Source organism: Pogona vitticeps, chromosome 2 (assembly GCF_051106095.1).
Source record: "Pogona vitticeps strain Pit_001003342236 chromosome 2, PviZW2.1, whole genome shotgun sequence".
Classification (NCBI taxonomy): domain Eukaryota; kingdom Metazoa; phylum Chordata; class Lepidosauria; order Squamata; family Agamidae; genus Pogona; species Pogona vitticeps.
The window spans coordinates 124,209,471-124,233,150 of NC_135784.1; the positions used below are offsets into that span (position 1 = coordinate 124,209,471).

The following is a 23,680-nucleotide window of genomic DNA, read 5'->3' on the forward strand; positions in this document are numbered from 1 at the left end:
AATTCTGCAAAGCTTGGATGAATAAAGGCCAGTTGTACCAGGGTCCTCAAATGCCAGAATACTGTAGCTCCAACATATTGGAATGCCAAAGAATGCAAACTATAGGACCGGCAAACACCATCTCCATATTTACGTATTGTAATATAAACAAGTTCAATCAGGATGTTATTGTATAGTGACCCTGCTTAGCTGGAGAGCTGCCTAATTGTTTTGCATGACTATTGTTCAAGACTGAATTTTAAAAGCACTTTAATTTTTACAACTGCTTTTTCTACACACATCCTTAATTATTTTACACTCTGTGCACACAAACTTGACAGGTCCCTGTGTGTGTGTACCCACTTTTGTCCCTAACACTGTTGACCATTGGCCACTGTGCCTTCTTCCTCACCAACCACAACGAACATCAGCCATTAGTGACACCATGTATACACCTTGACCTAGCTTTCCCTTACTTATCTTTTCATCTAAGCTAAACAGCTCAAATTGCTGTAACTTTTTATTCCCCCTTTTCTAGCTTTTCAATATCATTTTACAGATTCAGTAACCAGAACTGTACATAGTATTCTGGATAGGGCAGTATCATGGATTTGCATAAGGACAGTATGAGACTGACAATTTTACTTTTAAAATCATGCCCAACATAGAATTTGTCTTTTATAATAACAGGTACAGAATAGATTGACATTTTCGTGGAGCTGTTTGCTGCAATTCCAAGATCTCTCTCTTGCTGATGTCAGTTCAGATTCCATCAATAGTGCAGTCAGATTCTCACCCCCACCGCCCAATTTGCATCATTTTATCTGTCCTGGCATTGAATGTAATTGCCTCTTTAATGTCCATCTTGGCAGTTCAGAGATATTCTTCTGAGCCTTTTACTATATGTTGTTATTATAACCAATTTATAATTTTGTGTCATCAGCAACCATAGCAACCTCACTATTAATCCCAAACTCCAGGTCATATATAAGCAAACGTAAAAGCTGCAGCCCCAATACAGATCTGTGAAGGGTCCCTCTAACTGCTCATATACCTTGAAAACTACTCCTACTCTCTGCTTCCTGTTTCTTAACCTGTTTCCACACCATCAGAGATTTCCCTCTTATCCAACAATAAGACATTTGGATAAGTTATCATTAATTGCAAACCAGGCGAAAGAACAAGAATCAGAAGAGAAGAATAAACAGGCGATTCTCACAATTGGAAGAAAGCATCAGAGTCCTTCAGAGAACTCCATTAGGATTAAATTATTTTATTTCACAACAATGTAGAGCCTAGAATGAACAATAGGGTTGCCAAATCTGCAGATGGTAAAAACCCAAGAACACTACAAAGAGCTCCAGGCATGCTTCCACAGTAGGTGTCTGCTGTGAAATTTCCACTCTTACCTCACTCATTTGACCAGATTTCTATGTGACATCCACTGGGTGTGCCTCACATGGGGAAATGATCTTGCCTGTCACTTTATAGTCCACCCATGACTACTCTCTCCCAAAAGACTGGTAACTTGAACACTGGCCTCTTTATTACTTCCAAATTAAAAAACACACACATTAACAGAAAGAGGTACTGCCAAGGGCTCAAGAAAGAAACAGAAATCAATCATTTCTGGCATACTTAAAACTGCATACGTTCTTGCATTTGCACATATCTCACATCAAAATCAAAATATTATTATTCTGGATTTTCCTCATTAGATAAGAAAAAAAAAAGCAAGCTTCAGTGCCTAGATTTAAAAGTGCTGCCAACTTAGATGGCTTTAAAAGCAGGTTAGGCATATTAAAGGCAGTAGATCTGCTACGCCAATCAACCAGGATACCTACTGTAAATAAAACCTCCATGTTTAGAGGCAATATACCAGGAATGCCATTTACTGGAAACATGAGAGAGGGTCATTACCTTCACACCCTTCTTCTGAATTTCCTTGAGGCCATTCTGAGAAGAAGATACTGTACCAGATGAGTCCCTATTCTGATCTAGAAGGAGTTTCCCTTTCTGTTCCTACTTGTTTGTTTGTTTATTATATTTATTATATTTATATCCCACCCATCTAGTTGTTCGTGTTATATTACAGCACTCGGAAAAAGGCATATTTAGACATAACTGTTGCCTGCAAAGATTGTTAAAGAGAGACACAGCAGGCAGATTAACTGATTAAAGCTGAAAAGAAGAATAAGAGACAACACAATAAACTCTAAAAGAACGGGGCTAAAACAGCCATTGCTACTTCAGTGTTTGAAGCAGAAGACAGATTTGTTTCAAAGGAAATCATAAAATAACCTGTGACTGCAGTGATCAAAACAGATACAATGGTTACATTATCTCATCAAAACAGAAATAAATGATGTAGATTATAGATTATAGGGATCCGACTGTAGTCTGTATGGATTATACATAATCACTGAGTATATACTTTATCTGTATCTCTTATTTTATATGGAGCAACAGATGCCAAGAAGCTGGAATCTGAAAGATAAACAGGAAGAGTTACAGTAAATATTTTAAGGTTCAAGCTAAAGAATGCAGAATGATATTCCTCCTAGGATCCCTTCTGATACATTTATAGTAGAAATCTTACGGGAAACATCTAGTACGTATCTCCAGCATCTGGCCAGCCTCTTTCCAGTCTGAAATTCTCTTTCAGGGATTATGTGTTTCGTTGAGCAGCTAGTGATCAAAAATAAAGGATATACTTCAATTTCCTCTCCGTGTCTTTCCTCTGAGTGTCTTCACCTTGATGTTCCCACTACACAGCAGATGATCATTAGCGTTGCGATAGTCTCATCCATCTAGCATCACAATCTCTTCTTTTTCCTTCCCAGTTCTTTGACCAGGGACAGTTAGACCTTAGCCTGCTGCTTTCTCAGTTATGCTTCTTCCATATGATAGGTGAGCAGGGGCAGATCTAGGTGGGTCCAAGCAGTCTAGGTGGGTTCCTGAAAGATTTCTCAGGCTCGTGACAAGATTAAATCCAAATTGCACCCAAATCTGTCCTTGTTAATGCTACAATTTCCCATTAACTCTCTCAAATCTCTTGCTTACGTACATAATGGAATTTCAATTGAAAGGCCCTCTCTGCTCCCATATCAAGTATTTATTCAGCTGAGTGCATGGAACAGCAAGAAAAAGACAACAAAAACACAAGATTCTGCAGAAATAAAATAAAAGCAAAAACAAAACCACTTGTCATACTGAACAGGATAGAATGAGTTGATTGAAAACTGAGGAAAAATGTCATTAATTTATCGATATGACAGCTTGGAAACTTGTCCTGACAGACATCAGCAAAATAGGAGTAGAAACAGATTACAAATACAGTACCAAATTAGAGCACACCAAGCCCTAATTACAGTATTTTTTTAAAAAAATTCCCCTCCAAAAGGGCAAGATGTAAAATACATGAAGACAAAAATATATGAATCACAACACGATATAACTCTTAAAGGAAAAGGAAAGGAAAGGTGAACGTCTTCACATAGAAAATATCATCTTTAAAAAGTTGTTGAACATTCGTTTCTGACTCTGGATATTGGAACACTGAAAAATTAAAGCATGTAAGAGTATAATTCTCCTTCATGGATTGCTGCCTTGTCGTGGCGAAGGGGCTTGAGTAACTCAGAGAAACTATGGGCTATGCCGTGCAGGGACACCCAAGACGGACAGGACATAGTGGAGAGTTCCGACTAAACGCAATCCACCTGGAGTAGGAAATGGCAAGCCACTCCAGTATCTTTGCCAAGAACGCCCCATGATCAGAAACAAAAGGCTAAAAGATATGACGCTGGAAGATGGGCCCCTCAGGTCGGAAGGCGTCCAACATGCTACTGAGGAAGAGCGGAGGACAAGTACAAGTAGCTCCAGAGCTAATGAAGTGGTTGGGCCAAAGCCGAAAGGACGCTCAGCTGTGGACGTGCCTGGAAGTGAAAGGAAAATCCAATGCTGCAAAGAAAAATACTGCATAGGAACCTGGAATGTAAGATCTATGAACCTTGGGAAGCTGGAGGTGGTCAAACAGGAGATGGCAAGAATAAACATCGACATCCTGGGCATCAGCGAACTAAAATGGACAGGAATGGGCGAATTCAGCTCAGATGATTATCATATCTACTATTGTGGGCAAGAATCCCGTAGAAGGAATGGAGTAGCCCTCATAGTCAACAAAAGAGTGGGGAAAGCTGTAATGGAATACAATCTCAAAAATGATAGAATGATGTCAATACGAATCCAAGGCAGACCATTTAACATCACAATAATCCAAGTTTATGCACCAACCAGCATTGCTGAGGAGACTGAAATTGAACAATTCTATGAAGATTTACAACACCTTCTAGAACTGACACCAAAGAAAGATGTTCTTCTCATTCTAGGGGACTGGAATGCTAAAGTAGGGAGCCAAGAGATAAAAGGAACAACAGGGAAGTTTGGCCTTGGAGTTCAGAACGAAGCAGGACAAAGGCTAATAGAGTTTTGTCAAGAGAATAAGCTGGTCATCACAAACACTCTTTTCCAACAACACAAGAGGCGACTCTATACATGGAAATCACCAGATGGGCAATATCGAAATCAGATTGATTATATTCTCTGCAGCCAAAGATGGAGAAGCTCTATACAGTCAGCAAAAACAAGACCTGGAGCTGACTGCGGTTCTGATCATCAGCTTCTCATAGCAAAATTCAAGCTTAGACTGAAGAGATTAGGAAAAACCACTGGGCCACTCAGGTATAATCTAAACCAAATCCCTTATGAATACACAGTGGAAGTAAAGAACAGATTTAAGGAACTAGATTTGGTGGACAGAGTGCCTGAAGAACTTTGGATAGAGGCTCGTAACATTGTCCAGGAGGCAGCAACGAAAACCATCCCAAAGAAAAGGAAATGCAAGAAAGCAAAGTGGCTGTCCAACGAGGCCTTAGAAATAGCAGAGAGAAGAAGGGAAGCAAAATGCAAGGGAGATAGGGAAAGTTACAGAAACTTGAATTCAGACTTCCAAAGAATAGCAAGGAGAGACAAGAGGGCCTTCTTAAATGAACAATGCAAAGAAATAGAGGAAGATAACAGAAAAGGAAAGACCAGAGATCTGTTCAGGAAAATTGGACATATTAGAGGAACATTTTGCGCAAAGATGAACATGATAAAAGACAAAAATGGGAGGGACCTAACAGAAGCAGAAGACGTCAAGAAGAGGTGGCAAGAATACACAGAGGAATTATATCAGAAAGATGTGGATATCCCGGACAACCCAGACAATGTAGTTGCTGACCTTGAGCCAGACATCCTGGAGAGCGAAGTCAAGTGGGCCTTAGAAAGCCTGGCTAACAACAAGGCCAGTGGAGGTGATGGCATTCCAGTTGAACTATTTAAAATCTTGAAAGATGATGCTGTTAAGGTGCTACATTCAATATGCCAGCAAGTTTGGAAAACTCAACAGTGGCCAGAGGATTGGAAAAGATCAGTCTACATCCCAATCCCAAAGAAAGGCAGTGCCAAAGAATGCTCCAACTACCGTACAATTGCACTCATTTCGCACGCTAGCAAGGTTATGCTCAAAATCCTACAAGGTAGGCTTCAGCAGTATGTGGACCGAGAACTCCCAGAAGTACAAGCTGGATTCCGAAGAGGCAGAGGAACTCGAGACCAAATTGCTAACTTGCGCTGGATTATGGAGAAAGCCAGAGAGTTCCAGAAAAATATCTACTTCTGCTTCATTGACTATGCGAAAGCCTTTGACTGTGTGGACCACAGCAAACTATGGCAAGTTCTTAAAGAAATGGGAGTGCCTGACCACTTTATCTGTCTCCTGAGAAACCTATATGTGGGACAGGAAGCAACAGTTAGAACTGGTCATGGAACAACTGAGTGGTTCAAAATTGGGAAAGGAGTACGGCAAGGCTGTATATTGTCCCCCAGCTTATTTAACTTATATGCAGAATACATCATGCGGAAGGCTGGACTGGAAGAAACCCAAGCCGGAATTAAGATTGCCGGAATAAATATCAACAACCTCCGATATGCAGATGATACCACTCTGATGGCAGAAAGTGAGGAGGAATTAAAGAACCTTGTAATGAGAGTGAAAGAGGAGAGTGCAAAAAACGGTCTGAAACTCAACATCAAAAAAACTAAGATCATGGCCACTGGTCCCATCACCTCCTGGGAAATAGAAGGGGAAGATATGGAGGCAGTGTCAAATTTTATCTTTCTGGGCTCCATGATTACTTCAGATGGAGACAGCAGCCCTGAAATTAAAAGGCGCCTTCTTCTTGGGAGGAAAGCGATGACAAATCTTGACAGCATCTTGAAAAGCAGAGACATCACCTTGCCAACAAAAGTCCGAATAGTCAAAGCTATGGTTTTTCCTGTCGTGATGTATGGAAGTGAGAGCTGGACCATAAAGAAAGCAGACCGCCGAAGAATTGATGCCTTTGAATTGTGGTGCTGGAGGAGGCTCTTGAGAATCCCCTGGACTGCAAGGAGAACAAACCTATCAGTTCTAAAGGAAATCAACCCTGAATGCTCACTTGAAGGACAGATCCTGAAGCTGAGGCTCCAGTACTTTGGCCATCTCATGAGAAGAAAAGAGTCCTTGGAAAAAACCTTGATGTTAGGAAGGTGTGATGGCAAGAGGAGAAGGGGACGACCAAGGATGAGATGGCTGGACAGTGTCTGCGAAGCAACCAACATGAACCTGACACAACTCCGGGAGGCAGTAGAAGACAGGAGGGCCTGGCGTGCTCTGGTCCATGGGGTCACGAAGAGTCGGACACGACTAAACGACTAAACACACACACACAAGAGTATAATTACTCCTAAAATAATTCAGTTATAATTTACATGACCTGATTAATGGGGCTGGGGGGAAGAGGAGTAAGAGATGGAGATTCTTCTATGAAACATTTTAAATTAACAATCAGAAGGAATGTGGGGTCTCTGTGAGATAAAAAAACATGCAAATTAGTGACCTTGTAGATAGTAGTTGGGGCACAATGGCTTGGCTTGCTGATAATAATTTGGTATTGCTTCCAAAAGTGTGCCCTAGTTATGACAATGCTAATTCTGGCTTATGTGCCATCAAGTTGCATCCAACTTTAAAATGACCCTAATTAGGCTTTCAGTGAACTAAAATGGATGGGAATGGGTGAATTCAATTCATATCTATTATTGTGAGCAAGAAGCCCATAGAAGAAATGGAGTAGCTCTCATAGTCAACAAAAGAGTGGGAAAAGCTGTACTGGGATACAATCTCAAAAATGATAGAATGAGTTCAATACAAATCCAAGGCAGACCTTTCAACATCACAGTAATCCAAGTTTATGCACCAACCACCAAAGCTGAAGAGGCTGAAATTGACCAATTCTATGAAGATTTACAACATCTTCTAGAACTGACACCAAAGAAAGATGTTCTTCTCATTTTGGAGACTGGAATGCTAAAGTAGGGAGTCAAGAGATAAAAGGAACAACAGGAAAGTTTGGCCTTAGAGTTCAAAGTGAAGCAGGGCAAAGTATAATAGAGCTTTGTCAAGAGAACAAGCTGGTCATCACAAACACTCTTTTCCAACAACACAAGAATTGACTCTACACATGGACATCACCAGATGGGCAATAGCGATATCAGATTGATTATGTTTTCTGCATCCAGTGATGGAGAAGCTCTATACAGTCAGCAAAAACAAGACCTGGAGCTGATTGTGGCTCTGATCATCAGGTTCTCATAGCAAAATTCAAGGTTAAACTAAGGAGAGTAGGAAAAACCACTGAGCTAGTCAGGTATAATCTAAACCAAATCCCTTAGGAGTACACAGTGGAAGTGAGGAAAAGATTTAAGGAACTAGACTTGGTGGACAGAGTGCCTGAAGAACTATGGATGGAGGCTCATAATATTGTACAGAAGGCAGCAACAAAAACCATCCAAAAGAAAAGGAAATGCAAGAAATCAAAGTGGCTATTCAACGAGGCCTTAGAAATAGCAGAGAAGAGAAGGGAAACAAAATGCAAGGGAGATAGGGAAAGTTACAGAAAACTGAATGCAGACTTCCAAAGAATAGCAAGGAGAGACCAGAGGGCCTTCTTAAATGAGGAAAATAATAGAAAAGGAAAAACTAGAGACTTGTTCAAGAAAATTGGAGCTATTAAAGGAACATTTTGTGCAAAGATGGACATGATAAAGAAAAAAATGGGAGGGACCTTAGAGAAGCAGAAGACTTCAAGAAGAGGTGGCAAGAATACACAGAGGAATTATAGCAGAAAGATCTGGATGTCCCAGACAGCCCAGATATTGTGGTTGCTGACCTTGAGCCAGACATCCTGGAGAGTGAAGTCAAGTGGGCCTTGTCTAACAACAAGGCCAGTGGAGGTGATGACATTCCAGTTGAACTATTTAAAATCTTAAAAGATGAAGCTGTCAAGGTGCTACACTCAATATGCCAGCAAGTTTGGAAAACTCAGCAGTGGTCAGAGGATTGGAAAAGATCAGTCTACATCCCAATCCCAAAGAAGGGCAGTGCCAAAGAATGCTCCAACTACCATACAATTGCACTCATTTCACATGCTAGCAAGGTTATGCTCAAAGTCCTACAAGGTAGGCTTCAGCAGTATGTGGACCGAGAACTCCCAGAAGTACAAGCTGGGTTTCAAAGGGGCAGAGGAACTAGAGACCAAATTGCTAACATGCGCTGGATTATGGAAAAAGCCAGAGAGTTCCAGAAAAACATCTACTTCTGCTTCATTGACTACACAAAAACCTTTGACTGTGTGGACCACAGCAAACTATGGCAAGTCCTTAAAAAATGGGAGTGCCTGACCACCTTATCTATCTCCTGAGAAATCTATATGTGGGACAGGAAGCAACAGTTATAACTGGATATGGAACAACTGATTGGTTCAAAATTGGGAAAGAAGTACAAGGCTGTATATCGTCTCCCTGCTTATTTAATTTATATGCAGAATACATCATGTGAAAGGCAGGACTGGAGGAATCCCAAGCCAGAATTAAGATTGCTGGAAGAAATATCAGCAACCTCAGATATGCAGATGATAACACTCTGATGGCAGAAAGTGAGAAGGAATTAAAGAACCTCATAATGAGGGGGAAAGAGGAAAGTGCAAAAAATGGTCTGAAGCGCGACATCAAAAAAACTGAGATTGTGGCCACTGGTCCCATCACCTCCTGGCAGATAGAAGGGGAAGATATGGAGGCAGTGACAGATACTTTATTGGGCTCCATGATCACTGCAGATGGAGACAGCAGCCACGAAATTAAAAGATGCCTGCTTCTTGGGAGGAAAGCGATGACAAACCTAGACAGCATCTTAAAATGCAGACACATCACCTTGCCAACAAAAGTCCGAATAATCAAAGCTATGGTTTTTCCTGTAGTGATGTACGGAAGTGTGAACTGGACGATAAAGAAAGCTGATTGCCAAAGAATTGATGCTTTTGAATTGTGGTGCTGGAGGCGACTCTTGAGAGTCCCCTGGACTGCAAGGAGAACAAACTTATCTGTTCTGAAGGAAATCAACCCTGAGTGCTCACTGGAAGAAAAGATCCTGAAGCTGAGGCTCCAATACTTTGGCCATCTCATGAGAAGAGAAGACTCCCTGGAAAAGCCCCTGATGTTAGGAAAGTGTGAAGGCAAGAGGAGACGGGGACGGCAGAGGATGAGATGACTGGACAGTGTCATTGAAGCTACCAACATGAATTTGACCCAACTCCGGGAAGCAGTGGAAGACAGGAGGGGCTGGCGTGCTCTGGTCCATGGGAGTCACAAAGAGATGGACATGACTTAACAACTAAATAACAACATTAGGCTTTCAAGGTATGTGAGAGATTGAAGGAGTGGTTTAACCAGTGCCTCCTCCTGTGAATCTCCATGTCCAAGTGGGGTTTTTAAACGAGCTCTCCACTTTATTCACTACATCATACTAGCTCTCAATGAAAGCTAGTGTCAGAATAAAGGCACTATTCTTTTTTAAAGTTATTGTCTTCATTTTTTAAAACTGTTTTTGAAAAACTAAAAAAATGATCTTGAATATACAGCAGTTGTTTCTAGATTAGCACAAAAGAGCCAGAAAATTACATCACTTTACTGTCTTTCCCTTAAGGGCCAAGGTTTATGTGCGTAGTTGGAACAAGAACTCTGAAGTCTATCCCTGTTTCTATGGTTTTTCTTTACCTGTACTCTTGGATATTATTGAGTTGCTATTTGTTCAGCAGTGAATCATTTGAGGAAGGTTTTAATATAGTATAGCATATCATTTGGGACGAGCTCAGGCTATGCAATGGGAATGATTAAGGACTTTCTTTTTCAATTTCAGGGTGCCTTTGACTTTGTATCACGACTTGAAAATTGTGCAAACACTGAAACAGAAAAAGGAAATCTTTAATCAATAACAGGCTGCTGTTGTTGTCATTCCTGTTGTGCAGGATTTTGGCTTTTATGTACAGTATAATGTACATCATGTATTAAAGTACTGTACATGATTTGTATATGTCATACAATTATGTAGATTTTGCATGAGAAAATATCTGAAATATCAACAGGCACCAAAGAATTATATTTTTCTTCCCAGAAACCTTTCAAAAGATACGTATATCCAGGGCTTGGATGCACTGGCAAGAAGAATTGCTGTAGAATCAGGTTTTTCTTGAATAAATTTGATTTTAAAAATCCTGGCTACACAATGCAAAAGGAAATGTATTTTTTGGGGTCCAAGAATCATGTTTTATTTAAAATGAAAAGCAAGATATTTTACTGGGCCAGCAGAGCTTTATTTTCTAACAAAGACGCAAAATTGATTTTTTTTCATTGGTTTGACATAATTGAATGCCTCTGTTGGTACAAATTATATTTGCTGCCTTTTTATTATTTTTCCCCAAGGGGGATATCCATAGTCTGACATGAGAATGGAAATTTACCAGCCAAGGAAAAGCACTCCCTCCTCCTTGGCAAAGTAAAGGAGCTCCTGATGCTGTAATTTCTCTGGTCAGTTTCACTTGGCCAAGAAGGAAAGAGTGTGTGCCTCCTTTCTCTTTCTGCTGGCTTCTAAATTTCAAGGATCATGTCAGACTATATATACCTGCCTTGGAAATAAAAAAAAATAAGGCATACAGCGTGAATATGAATGGCTGCAGGAAAAGCCTCAAATGTAACATGGCCTTAAGCTCCCTTCCCTAGGGTCCCAATTTTGGAGCCGATGCTTGTTTAAGACAAGCGTTGGCATTAGAGCAGAAGGTAAGTAAGCTAGATATCAACTGACCAACCCATGCTCGGGGTGACTTGGCTAGCTAGGATGAAGTGCTGCAGAATCTGTGAGTGGCTAGGGAGCAAGGGGGTGGGGTGGGGGACTGGTGGGGAAGGGAATGGGAAGGGTCACAATCCCAGCACAGGGTAACAGGGCAAAGGGGAGGCATAAGCAAGGCGGGGAAAGTGAGGAAGGGGTTGACAAGGCACCTGAAGGTGAACTAATATTCAAATATTGAGTCCCAGACCATTTTTAAATAGTAGAAAAACATCAAATTAATTTAAGTCAAAGTGAAGGCATGCACGAATTTAAATACCATGTGACTTTACATCAATATAAAAAAAGCTGGATGTGGAATGATGTAAATTGGATATGTTATCAAGCTCAGGCAGACTAGATGCCAATGTGTTGAGTTGGTAATGAGAACACAGGGAGTAATTCCAGATGTTTGTTGCGGGTTTTTCGGTCTCTTTGGCCGTGTTCTGAAGGTTGTTCTTCCTACTGTTTCGCCAGTCTCTGTGGCCAGCGTCTTCAGAGGAGAGGAGCAGCACTCTGTGCACTGGTGCAGTTTGTTTGGGAGTTGAGTAGTTATAGATGTTGAATCAGCTTTTGTCCTTTTCAGGAGATGGGTGATTATGGTGATTAGTGTGTTTTTGTTGTGGGTGTATTGTTGTGATAAGGAGAAGAGATTATCTGTCACTATGGTTGATGGGTGTCGTTAGCTGGTCTTTTGTGTGTAGTGATCACCAGTCCTTGTGGCTTGGTAGAGTTTGTTGACCTTTTGTAGGCTGTATTTTTCATGCTGGGAGCCAAGCTTCATTGAGTTTTAAACTTTCTTCTTTTTTGTTGAATTCCAGATGTGTTGGGACAGGCAACACTGGGAGGCCCCAGTGCTTTCCAGTACACCCAGCAACAAATACCCTGTCCATCTGTGGAAACCAATATGACTATGATCTATTAAAATCTGCAACCAAAAATGCTGGAACAATCCAGAGCAACCCTGCAGTGACTGGAGACAAGAGTCTTTAGAACCAGTATTTGAGAAACCCTGTTTTAGCACTAGTGTTCTGTTTCTGATAACATTGTTCTGACCAGGTTCACTGTAACAAGTACACAATCTGGAGCTGATTAAAACAATAATATTAATTAATTCATTAATTCTCTCTCTCTCTCTCTCTCTCTTTCTTATGAAGAGAATTTACCTCAGTGCTATCAATTTATCTACTTAATCCTCTCTTATTTGGGATTCCCTCAGACAGATAGCTCCTATGCAGCTATTCCATCCATGTAATCCATGGATTTTCTGCGGTTAAGAAAAAAGGCTGATAAAACTGTGATGAAAATTAGGATAGTTGCAAATGGAAGACAATGTTATTTGACTTTCCTTTAAGTTCTATTAATGATGCACAATCACCGCACATTTAAAACCTTGCCTGGAAGTGCTACTGCATGTTGGATTCCAAGCTGGACATTATGCAAATACAGGATGCTACTTTAGCACCATGTCCTCATAACCAACCTGCCAAAGCTGGAAAAAAAATTCTTTTGGGTTACAACCCCAAGAACTCCAGGGCCAGCAGGACATTCTTCATTCTTCTGGTGATTTATGTCAATAGACCTCACCCCATTTGACTTTGGGCGAACCTTTTGGTGTCTTGGACTAAAATTTCTGCCATCTACATAAAACCATACATGTAGTTGAGATGAGAGCTTGACGAGGAAGAGAAATTATTAGAAGTAAAATATTTGAATACTAAAAACTTGTTTGTATGGTTAAGACTGCTGGGTGTGGTGCTGGGAATGATGATGCAGAGAAAATAATAATTGTCCAGTTCATTAGGTTAGCTGTTTTAATTTTAAAAAAAGCAACCCCAACCCCCCCCCCCTGCACTCCCCTGTACCAATGCCTAAAGGGCTGTTTTGCCAATGGCACTATCCCTTTCAATCAGTAATATTTTGAGAGCTTCTAAGTGGTACATACAAGTTTTAGCAGTTCTAGAAACCAGCACACTGATTACATGATGCTCCACACAACTAGGTCTGCTAGTGAAGAGCAGAAGCAACTCTTTAATCAGTACCACTAAGAATGATTCTTTTAGTCTATACTTTTGTATGGAAGCCAAGTCTAACTACCTAGGTAGCTGACATTACTTGGATCTGGAGTAATGTAAATTAACAAAAAGACTGTTAACTGAAACACAAGATTAAGCATAAGTAACCTAACTTATTACTGACAGACTATGACCCTGGAGATCAGGGTTCAAATCCCTACTTGATCATGGAAATTCACTGGGGGAGTTGACTGGTAAAACTATTCCTTAAATATTGCAATTATCTTGAAAGCCCTATTAGATCAATGTAAGTTGGTTCAAACTTGATGACATGTAACTAACCTTAAACCAGCGGTGAGTTAACAGCTTTATTTTGTTGTTATGTGCTGTCACGTTGCCCTCAACCTATGGCAACACCATGAATATCCTCCAAAATGTCCTGTCCTCAACAGCCCTACTCAGCTTTTATAAACTCAAACCTGTTGTTTCCTTTAGAGAACCAGTCCATCTTGTATTTGGTCTTTCTCTTTCCCTGCTGTCTTCAACCTTCCCCAGCATTACTGTCTTTTCTAAAGAATCTTGCCTTCTCACGATATGCCCAAAGTAGGACCACCTCAGTTTCAACATTTTTGCACATGAGACCACCAGATATCTGCCTCCTGATACCCCTCCCCTGCATCTAGCATTTTGAGGTACATCCCCTTTATATTATACATCTTGGGCTACAACTCCCAGAACCTGACTGAAGAAACTACTGTACTTGGATGAGCAATGAAACACTTAAACCTAATAAGAAAGAAGTCCAGTTGCCATGATTCAGCTTCCAAATAACCTCAACTGGATGACTGAGAATCTTCACAGATAAACTCCCAGGAACCTTCACCACTAGCTGTGCTGGCTAGGATTTTGGGGAGCTGTAGTCCAAGAACATCTGGGGACCCAAGGCCGGGGACCACTGTTGTAAAGGAATGATGAAGTAATTATTGCTATCTGTACTTTTTGTCTATACCACATATGCCTGGAACTTAGAAGTCAGTCCTCCATCCTCCTACTGAAAGGGGCTGTAGTCCACAAAAACTTATGTCGTAACATATTCATTAATTCTCAATGTACAACAGAGTTATCATTGCTTTTACTCCAGCAAAGTAAGAAAGCTAACACTCTAGAAATTATTTCAATATTATGTTTTCCAAAAACAAGGGAGCTTTATTAATATCCAGTGAGGATGAGGGCAAGGGTAGGTAGGTACCTTGACAGCACAGGTGAGATGCACTGAATAGAATGTTGGACTTGGGGGGCTTGGGTTCAAATTTGAGCATAATCCTAAAGTATATTATTGGGTACTTCTGACCCATCAACATTTCTCACCATAACTGACTTCACAAGATGTTTCCCTAAAAAGAATGAACTACGGGATAACTTCCATGCCTAGCCTTCAAAGAAAGCGAATGGGAGAACAAAAATGTTAACTAATACAAAATGGAAGACTTTGTAGGGTTGTTGGTTATAATTAAATTCCTGCTGCTTTGATAGGAGAAGGAAAACTCTGATTTCAAACCTCCACTGCCTTGTGGCTATATCCACTCATGTAAAAGGCTTCAGGAGATAACCTCGAGGCAAAATCCGGAGCCGGAGTCCCGTAGACAGTTCGTGTTCTTCTGCCAACTCCTGCGACGTCGCTGGAACCAGTTGTATTTGCTCTTGCCTCTCCATTGGACTATTTCAGCGACGTGGAGAGGGGGGATTTGCTGCTTGGGTAACAGCCTATCCTCCATATTATTCTACCCAGGCTTCGTGCTCTGGAGAGGACACTCCAGCTTTGCATACAGTGTATAAATAACACAGGAACTAGCAGTTACTGGTTATACGTTTTGCTCGATTGGCATAGAGCATGATGCCAGGGGCTACTTCTGATGGTCGGAGAGCCGAAAAACAGATCAATAACCATGCACCATGCAACAATCAAAAGAAAACATCTGCCTTAAAGTTGGGAACCTGGAATGTTCGGACAGTGACCCCTGGCTTTTCTGACAACCTGCAGGAAATAGACGACGTGCGCAAGACAGCTGTTATCGACATTGAACTGAGTAGACTGCTGATGGACATTGTTGCCCTGCAAGAGACGAGATTGCCAGACATGGGATCTGTCAAAGAAAAAAACTTCTCATTCTTCTGGCAGGGAAAACCATTGAACGAGACCAGGGAATATGGTGTTGGCTTTGCGGTCAGAAATACTCTGCTGAGATCCATTGTTCCACCTGTTGTGGGGAGTGAAAGAATCCTGTCTCTGCAGCTCCACTCATCAGCGGGACTGGTCGCCCTCATCAGTGCATATGCACCAACACTGTCATCCACAACAGAAGTCAAAGACAAATTCTATGACGATTTGGCAGCTACTATCAAAAAAGTCCCTGAGAGAGAGCCGCTGTTCATTCTCGGAGACTTTAATGCTAGAGTTGGTGCTGATCACAACTCTTGGCCCACCTGTCTAGGCCGTTTTGGCATTGGGAAGATGAATGAAAATGGCCAACGTTTGCTGGAGTTTTGCTGTTATTATGGTCTTTGTGTCACCAACACATTCTTTAATACAAAGCCTCAACACAAAGTTTCCTGGAGACATCCAAGATCGAAGCATTGGCATCAGCTTGATTTGATCCTCACTAGACGTTCTAGCCTATCTAGTATTACGATCACACGCAGTTACCAGAGTGCTGACTGTGACACTGATCATTCCCTGGTGTGTAGCAGAATAAAACTGCAAACAAAGAGATTGTATCACACTAAAAAGGAAGGAAAACCACGTATAGATATCAACAAGATTCGCAATCAAAGAAAAGTGGAGGAATTTGCCCAAGCGCTTGAGGAAACCCTTCCAGGCCCGGCTGATGCGAATGCACCTGAACGATGGGAACACTTCAAGAACGCTGTTTATAACAATGCCTTGTCCACATTTGGCAAGAAGACCAAAAAGATGGCTGACTGGTTCGAAGCCCATTCAGAGGAGCTGATTCCAGCCATCGAGGATAAGAGGAGAGCTCTAGCAGCATACAAAGCCTGCCCTAGTGAGTACAACTTGCAGGCTCTTCAAGCTGCTCGTAGCCAAGTCCAACAGACTGCCAGGAGATGTTCCAATGATTATTGGCTTCAGCTCTGCTCTCAGATACAGATAGCAGCGGACACAGGTAACATCAAGGGAATGTATGATGGTATCAAGCAGGCTTTAGGTCCAGTACAGAAGAAATCTGCTCCCTTGAAGTCTACTACAGGCGTGATCATCCAGGACCGAGCACAGCAGATGGAACGCTGGGTGCAGCACTACTCTGAGCTATATTCTAAAGAGAATGTAGTAACGGAAGAGGCACTAAATAACATTGAGTGCCTGCCTCTCTTGGAAGAGCTGGACAGTGAACCAACTTTAGCAGAAATAAAAGCAGCCTTGGATTCCCTTGCCTCTGGCAAGGCACCTGGAAAGGACAACATCCCCGTTGAAGTTTTGAAGTGTTGTAAAGAGATCATCACCACTGAGCTGTATGAAGTGTTTTGTCTTTGCTGGAGAGAAGGTGGAGTACCACAGGACATGAAGGACGCAAACATCATCACATTGTATAAGAACAAAGGCGACAGGGGCGACTGCAATAACTACCGTGGTATCTCTCTTCTCAGCGTTGTAGGGAAGCTGCTGGCCCGTGTTGTGCTGAAGAGACTTCAGGTGCTTGCAGACAGAGTGTATCCAGAATCACAGTGTGGTTTTCGAGCTAACAGATCCACAACTGACATGGTATTCTCCCTCCGACAGCTGCAGGAGAAATGCAGGGAACAACAACAGCCACTCTTTGTGGCCTTCATAGATCTCACAAAGGCCTTTGACTTGGTTAGCAGGGATGGACTTTTTAAAATACTTCCCAAGATTGGATGTCCACCTCAACTCCTTAATATCATCAGGTCCTTTCATGAGGAAATGAAGGGCACTGTAGTTTTTGATGGCTCAACATCAGATCCCTTTGACATCTGTAGCGGAGTAAAACAAGGCTGTGTCCTTGCGCCAACCCTGTTTGGGATCTTCTTTGCTATCATGCTGAAGCAGGCCTTTGGAACTGCAACAGAAGGTGTCTATCTCCGGACTAGATCAGATGGAAAGCTCTTTAATCTCACTAGATTGAGAGCGAAGACCAAAGTCCAAATGAAATGCATGCGGGACTTCCTCTTTGCTGATGATGCAGCCATTGTTGCCCACTCTGCTGAAGACCTCCAACAACTCATAAATCATTTTAGCAAGGCCTGCCAAGACTTTGGACTAACTATCAGCCTGAAGAAAATACAAGTCATGTGCCAGGGCGTGGACTCACCTCCCTCTATTACTATCTCCATGCAAGAACTGGAGGTTGTTCATGAATTTGTGTACCTTGGCTCAACAATCTCTGACACTCTCTCCCTAGATGTTGAGCTGGATAAACGCATTGGGAAAGCAGCTACCATGTTCTCTAGACTCACAAAGAGAGTATGGCTTAATAAGAAGTTGACGGCATACACCAAAATCCAGGTCTATAGAGCCTGTGTCCTGAGCACACTCCTATACTGCAGCGAGTCCTGGACCCTTTGTGCACGGCAGGAGAGGAAGCTGAACACCTTCCATATGCGTTGTCTCCGACGCATTTTTGGTATCACCTGGCAGGACAAAGTTCCAAATAGAGTAGTCCTAGAACGAGCTGGAATTTTCAGCATGTATACAATATTGAAACAGCGCCGTCTACGTTGGCTTGGGCACGTCGTGAGAATGGCTGATGGTCGGATTCCAAAAGATCTCCTGTATGGAGAATTAGTGCAGGGAAGCCGCCCCCGAGGGAGACCACAGCTGCGTTACAAGGACATCTGCAAGCAGGATCTGAAGGCCTTAGGAATGGACCTCAACAGATGGGAAACCTTGACGTCTGAGCGTTCAGCCTGGAGGCAGGCGGTGCATCATGGCCTCTCCCAATTTGAAGAGACACTTGTACAGCAGACTGAGGCAAAGAGGCAGTCCCGAAACAAGCAAAACCAGGGAGCTGGACAGGGGACAGATTGGATTTGTCTCCAGTGTGGAAGGGATTGTCACTCTCAAATTGGCCTTCTCAGCCACACAAGACACTGTTCCATGACCTCCACACAGAGCACGATACCATAGTCTCTTGAGACTGAAGGATGCCTACTACAAGCTGCTTTGATCTCAATTGGAAACAGCTGTTGTAACATATATGATTGTCTTCACCATTTTATGGTAGCTACATGTTACTGTACAGATGACTACATTTTATTAGTGGAAAAGAGATTGTTAGTTAGCATATTGTGTAATACCACCTCAGATTCCCCTGAGGAAAAATGCACTGACATGTCTAGAGTCAGGTTTGGGAGTGTCTGAAGGAGATCCTGGCTGATGAATCACAAATCTGTGTTTAGTCTACTTTTGTGGAGGTGTATGGTAAGAAGGTGCCTAGGGGACTTTTTTTTTTAAAAAAAAGGAAAGTGCATGATCATCTAAAAAATTTAGGTAAAGGTAAAGGTTCACCTTGACATTTAGTCTAGTCGTGTCCAACTCTAGGGGGCGGTGCTCATCTCCATTTCCAAGCCATAGAGCCAGCGTTTGTCTGAAGACAGTTTCCGTGGTCACGTGGTCAGCACGACTAGACATGGAATGCTGTTACCTTCCTATTGAGGTGGTCCCTATTTACTGTATCTACTCGCATTTTTACATGCTTTCGAACTGCTAGGTTGGCAGGAGCTGGGACAAGCGATGGGAGCTCACTCTGTCGCGTGGATTCGATCTTATGACTGCTGGTCTTCTGACAGAGGTTTCTGTGGTTTAACCGGCAGTGCCACCACGTCCCTTCCAAAAAAGTTAAGAGACAGCAAAAGACCCACACTCTGTATACATAGCCTCTTGCATTATTAAACGTTTGCCAGTATCACATAGATTGGACGGTTTGTGAAATATATGTAAGAATTGTTGCTTTTTTTGTTGTTATGTGCCACCAGGTGAAAATATATAACAACCTTAGCATGGCTTTTAAGGTAAGTGAGATATTTAAGAAAGGAATTTCCATAGCACAGTGGGGGCTTGAACCCAGCAATCCTGAGTCCTAGATCATCAGTATATCCACTACATCACCCTGGTCTTATTTTTCTACTTCAGGCAAAAATGGATTGAGTTCTTTGCCATATGAGGAACAAGTGGAGAACATAATATGCATAGTTACAGAAAATCTTCCTGAGCTTTTACAAACACAAACATTAAGGAACAATCAGAGGTGATATTAAGCATTTGCTCTATATTCTATGAGTAGTGTCCTTGCAGATAGCTCCTGTTAGACACAAAGCATTTAGGGGCTTGCAACATGCTCAAATGAAGCAGGCAGGTTTATATGTTAGACAACTGTGACCCCGGGGGCAGACAAAAGGAGAAATCTCTCAGTGCAAAGAAAAGAATCACAAATCTTCCAAGTATGTGAAGTTTCAGCACTATCCCCAAGAACCTAACATTGGGGCAGGAAGACAGAACATGATAAGGCATGTATCTGCATAGGCTGCTTCACTGATTAGGCAGAAAATGTTTATACACTTAGGTTGAAAAGCACAGAATCATGATAAATCCCCACTGCCGTTCTTTCACAACAATCCTATCCATATCACCCAGAAACGCACATGTACATACAACACTGACTTGTACTGAATCATAGATTATGGAACAATATGTCAGGCAGAGGCCATTTTCATCATCATAATGCTGATATTGCTCACTAGTCCCATATACTTAGTCACACAAAAGTTTTAAAGCAAGCTCAATTGGTAAACTTAATAAAGAGTTAACGTTTATTTGCCCTGGCTCTGAGACACAAGCACTGTCCTACTCCATATAATGTATCTTACATGTCTAGAGGAATGACTGCTTCAAAATCCATACTCTTATCTCTAAACATAGTTATTGTAAGGGGGCAATGTTATTTAATATATGACACCAGAAGACAATTACACCAAAGGAACCGGACATATAGTTCATGATAGTTTGGGCAATCATAGATTATAGGGCTACACCCCCGATCAGTGTTTTCTACACAATACTCAATCAATGCACCCCAAGCCAAAAAAATAGCCAAAATCCATAATGTCTGACTTTTCAATTAAAACATGTGTGATGCACCATCATGTCAATACCAGCATATACTAAGTCTACTAGAGCTTTCAAAGTACTGTAAATAAGATATTTAAGAAATGGTTTTACCAGTGTCCCCACCCCTGATTTCCATGGCTGAGTAGGAAACCATATCTTAAGATCTACTTCATCACTTTATCTACTGCACCAACATGGGCAAGGAACACAGAACCTCCTATACTCAAGACATGTTCTATTGTTGCCCAACATGGGCATGGAACACAGACCCTTCTATACTCAAGACATGTTCTATTGTTGTTGTATAGTCCTCCACGTTCATTGTGGGCTATTCTCAGTTGTGTGCAGGAATGTGACATTTAGACACTATAAGAGTTCCATTAGCTCAGGGTCCAACTACAGTGGAGGAAATGTAAATTCGCTTGTGAAGTTGCATTGGAGAATTTGGGTCTGTTCAGTTAAAATGGCCACACAAGAGAAAAGCCCTATTTACTGTCTGTTTCCAACTCTACTTAAGCCCTATAGAAGGCACAGTTAAAAGTAATTGCCTAAACAAGGGTTTCCTCCTCATTATCCCACCTTCATCCCCTTGATTAGGTACCCTGGTGTGAATGCTGGCACCAAGGTGTTTTGAAAAAAAAAAGATTGCTGGCCTTGTAAGCTGCTCCTAAGTTGCTAAAAAAACAAGTTTTGCCATGGCTTAGCAATTAAAAAAAAGGAAAAAAGGGAAAGAACTGCCAAGACTTCCAGGAGAGGCTTTGTGCTGTACTTCATTGTAAAAAGAAAAGAAAGAAAAAAATCTTGCCCATGGGCTTTGCTCACTGTTCCCGAGTGTGTGCTGATATAGCAGCTTTTCTACACCAGTTCAAGCAACCACATGTCTGAACTGATGCAAATTGATCTATTTGTTTAAAAAGTAGAAGCCCTCACACACACAGAGAAACTACAGATTTGGGTGGATAATTCCAGCCTGATTCACATTTCCCTTTGCATTGTGTGATTAAGGGGGGGGGGAATGCAAATCAGATTGCCCCAATCTGTATCATTTCCCACATTATTTTTCCAGTGTAGTTACAGCCTCAGTTATAAATTAAAAGGATATTCAAACCCTTTCAATTTAGAATACCTTAGTGAAAAAGAGATGTTTAGGGCAAAGATTCCAACAGGAATAGCAGCCTTTCTTCCTTTATACATTTGCCCATACTGTGTACCAGAAGATGTAATTATAGAACTTGTGCTCGAAATAGCTTGTGACCTACACACTACATATGAAGGACATTTGCCACGGAAAGAGGATTAAGCAAAGGAGCTAAAATGAATGAGAGGTTCCGCTTTCCTTAAGCACTCAGACTTTTGCTCCTGATCCTTCTTCTTCACTTCTCTTGTGCTATACTGCTGTTTGGGTGTGTTTTCATTGTTGCTACTGCTGTTACAACTGCTTTACTGGACGGAGTGTAATATTCTGTTTTAAATGTTGCACTATTTGGGTTCATTCCTTTGTTCTGGAGAAGAGGAAGCAAAGAATTGGTTGTGCAGGGAAGCTCTGAGTAAGCATGAGTAAGATGAGAAAGCATGAGTAAGACGAAAATGAGGATTTTTCCCCCCAGAAGGGCAGGAAAAAAATCAGTACTTTGTAGTGAAATTTAATTAAGATTTGGATTTTTAGCTCCATTTGACAAGCGCCTTGGTCCCTAAGAGGTACAAAACTGAGGAAACTGATAGTATTTTCTCCAGACAACTGTGTTCCAATTCAGAAAATGCCTAAGTCAGGAATTAGCATGGGATAATACACAAAGCGCTATTGGCCCATGTTCACCTCCAAGTGTGCCTGAGTCACCAGAAAGATCCAGCAGATTTCTGTGCGTGTTCTTGCTTGTCCTGTTACTGCAGTTCTCCTACCTAGTACCCTCAAGAATGAAAGCAGTCCATCACCAGATAACATGAAACTCTTTTACACAGTGGGTGTGTGCATGGCAGGACAGAGAGCCCTGGCTTGCCATGAATAAACAGCATGCAGGTACACACACTGCCTGATTATTCCCACTTGTATCAACTTGAACAACTTCAAAAGCTTATGTTATGGATTTATTGTATCCCTTGGCAACAAGCAACCTGCTGCCCTCTATGGCTTGTTCCCTCTGAACCAGAGTAAGAAGTCAAAAACAAAACCTGCTTTCTTCCTCTGATTTGCTGGGAAGAAACAAACCAGGGAAGAGAAGATGCCCACTGCAGAAGACACCATGTCTCTATCTCAGGATGTCCCATCTTGCTTTCAGCCCTGCAAGAGTCACAAAACACTAAGTCAGAACGAAAGGGGAAGAATGCTAGAGGAGTAAATTTGGTCGGCAACTCTGTGAATAATTCAAAATGTTTGCAACAAAAATGGCTGCCATAATGCATTCCTTTCTCTCAATTCTATGCTTTTCAGGCTCTGACAGTAGAAGATGAAAGCTTAATGGTTCAGAGAAAATTAGGGAATTCTGCACAAGTCAGTAACAAAAACTAATTTAAAAGCTTTCTTTGCTATTGTGCCTATTTTCCAACTGTTTTGGAACTGGCTTACAATATTTTAATATTACAGAACCACATCACTGTAAGTGAGAAAATGAGTTAGATAAATGGCATGGATTTGGATGGTTACTCTGCATTAGTTGGATGGATTTCTGGTAAGGACTGGTTATTAGAGATGTGTATTTTAGATTTTTCTGGACTCCAAATACAGTACCATAATTCTCCTTTCAGAGGAGTCCCACCTGCTAGACCTGGACCTTACATAGACACTAAATTGTGCTCATGTAAAGAGAAGGCCCGGCTACTAGGCTTCATGCCCTGGACTGGCCTAACTTCCTGTTTAAAGGATAAGCTGCCCCAGCGGTTGCTTGGAAGCTTCCTTTTTAGACACCACTCTTACTAGCAGAAAATCATTACAGCAAAAATATTTCTTCTGCCATGGGGTGGGATGTATGTCTTTTACTTGAAATGTAAAAGAAAAAAGGGCTAAACTCTGTTACCGTCACATATTATTTGTCTGCTAATGTAATCTAATTGAACCATACACAATCATCTGGCCACTGTGAAATAACATTTAGAATTTGAGCAAGAGTGCACCCTTTAAGACAGTTTTTTTGGTCAGTTCCATTTCAGTTTCTTCCCAATAGTCTCCCAGCAATAAACAATAAAGAGCAGGCTTTTACCCTAATCCCTTGCTATGATCCCATCAGGTGAGAAAATCTAATTCTCCCACCATAT

At 41.6% G+C, this 23,680-nt stretch overlaps 1 long non-coding RNA gene across 2 annotated transcripts in view; it reads right to left on the minus strand.

Moving 5' to 3' along the window:
- The window catches only part of LOC140704530 (uncharacterized), a 54,658-nt gene that overhangs the window by 8,968 nt on the left and 22,010 nt on the right, over positions 1-23,680 (minus strand). The window lies entirely within an intron of this gene.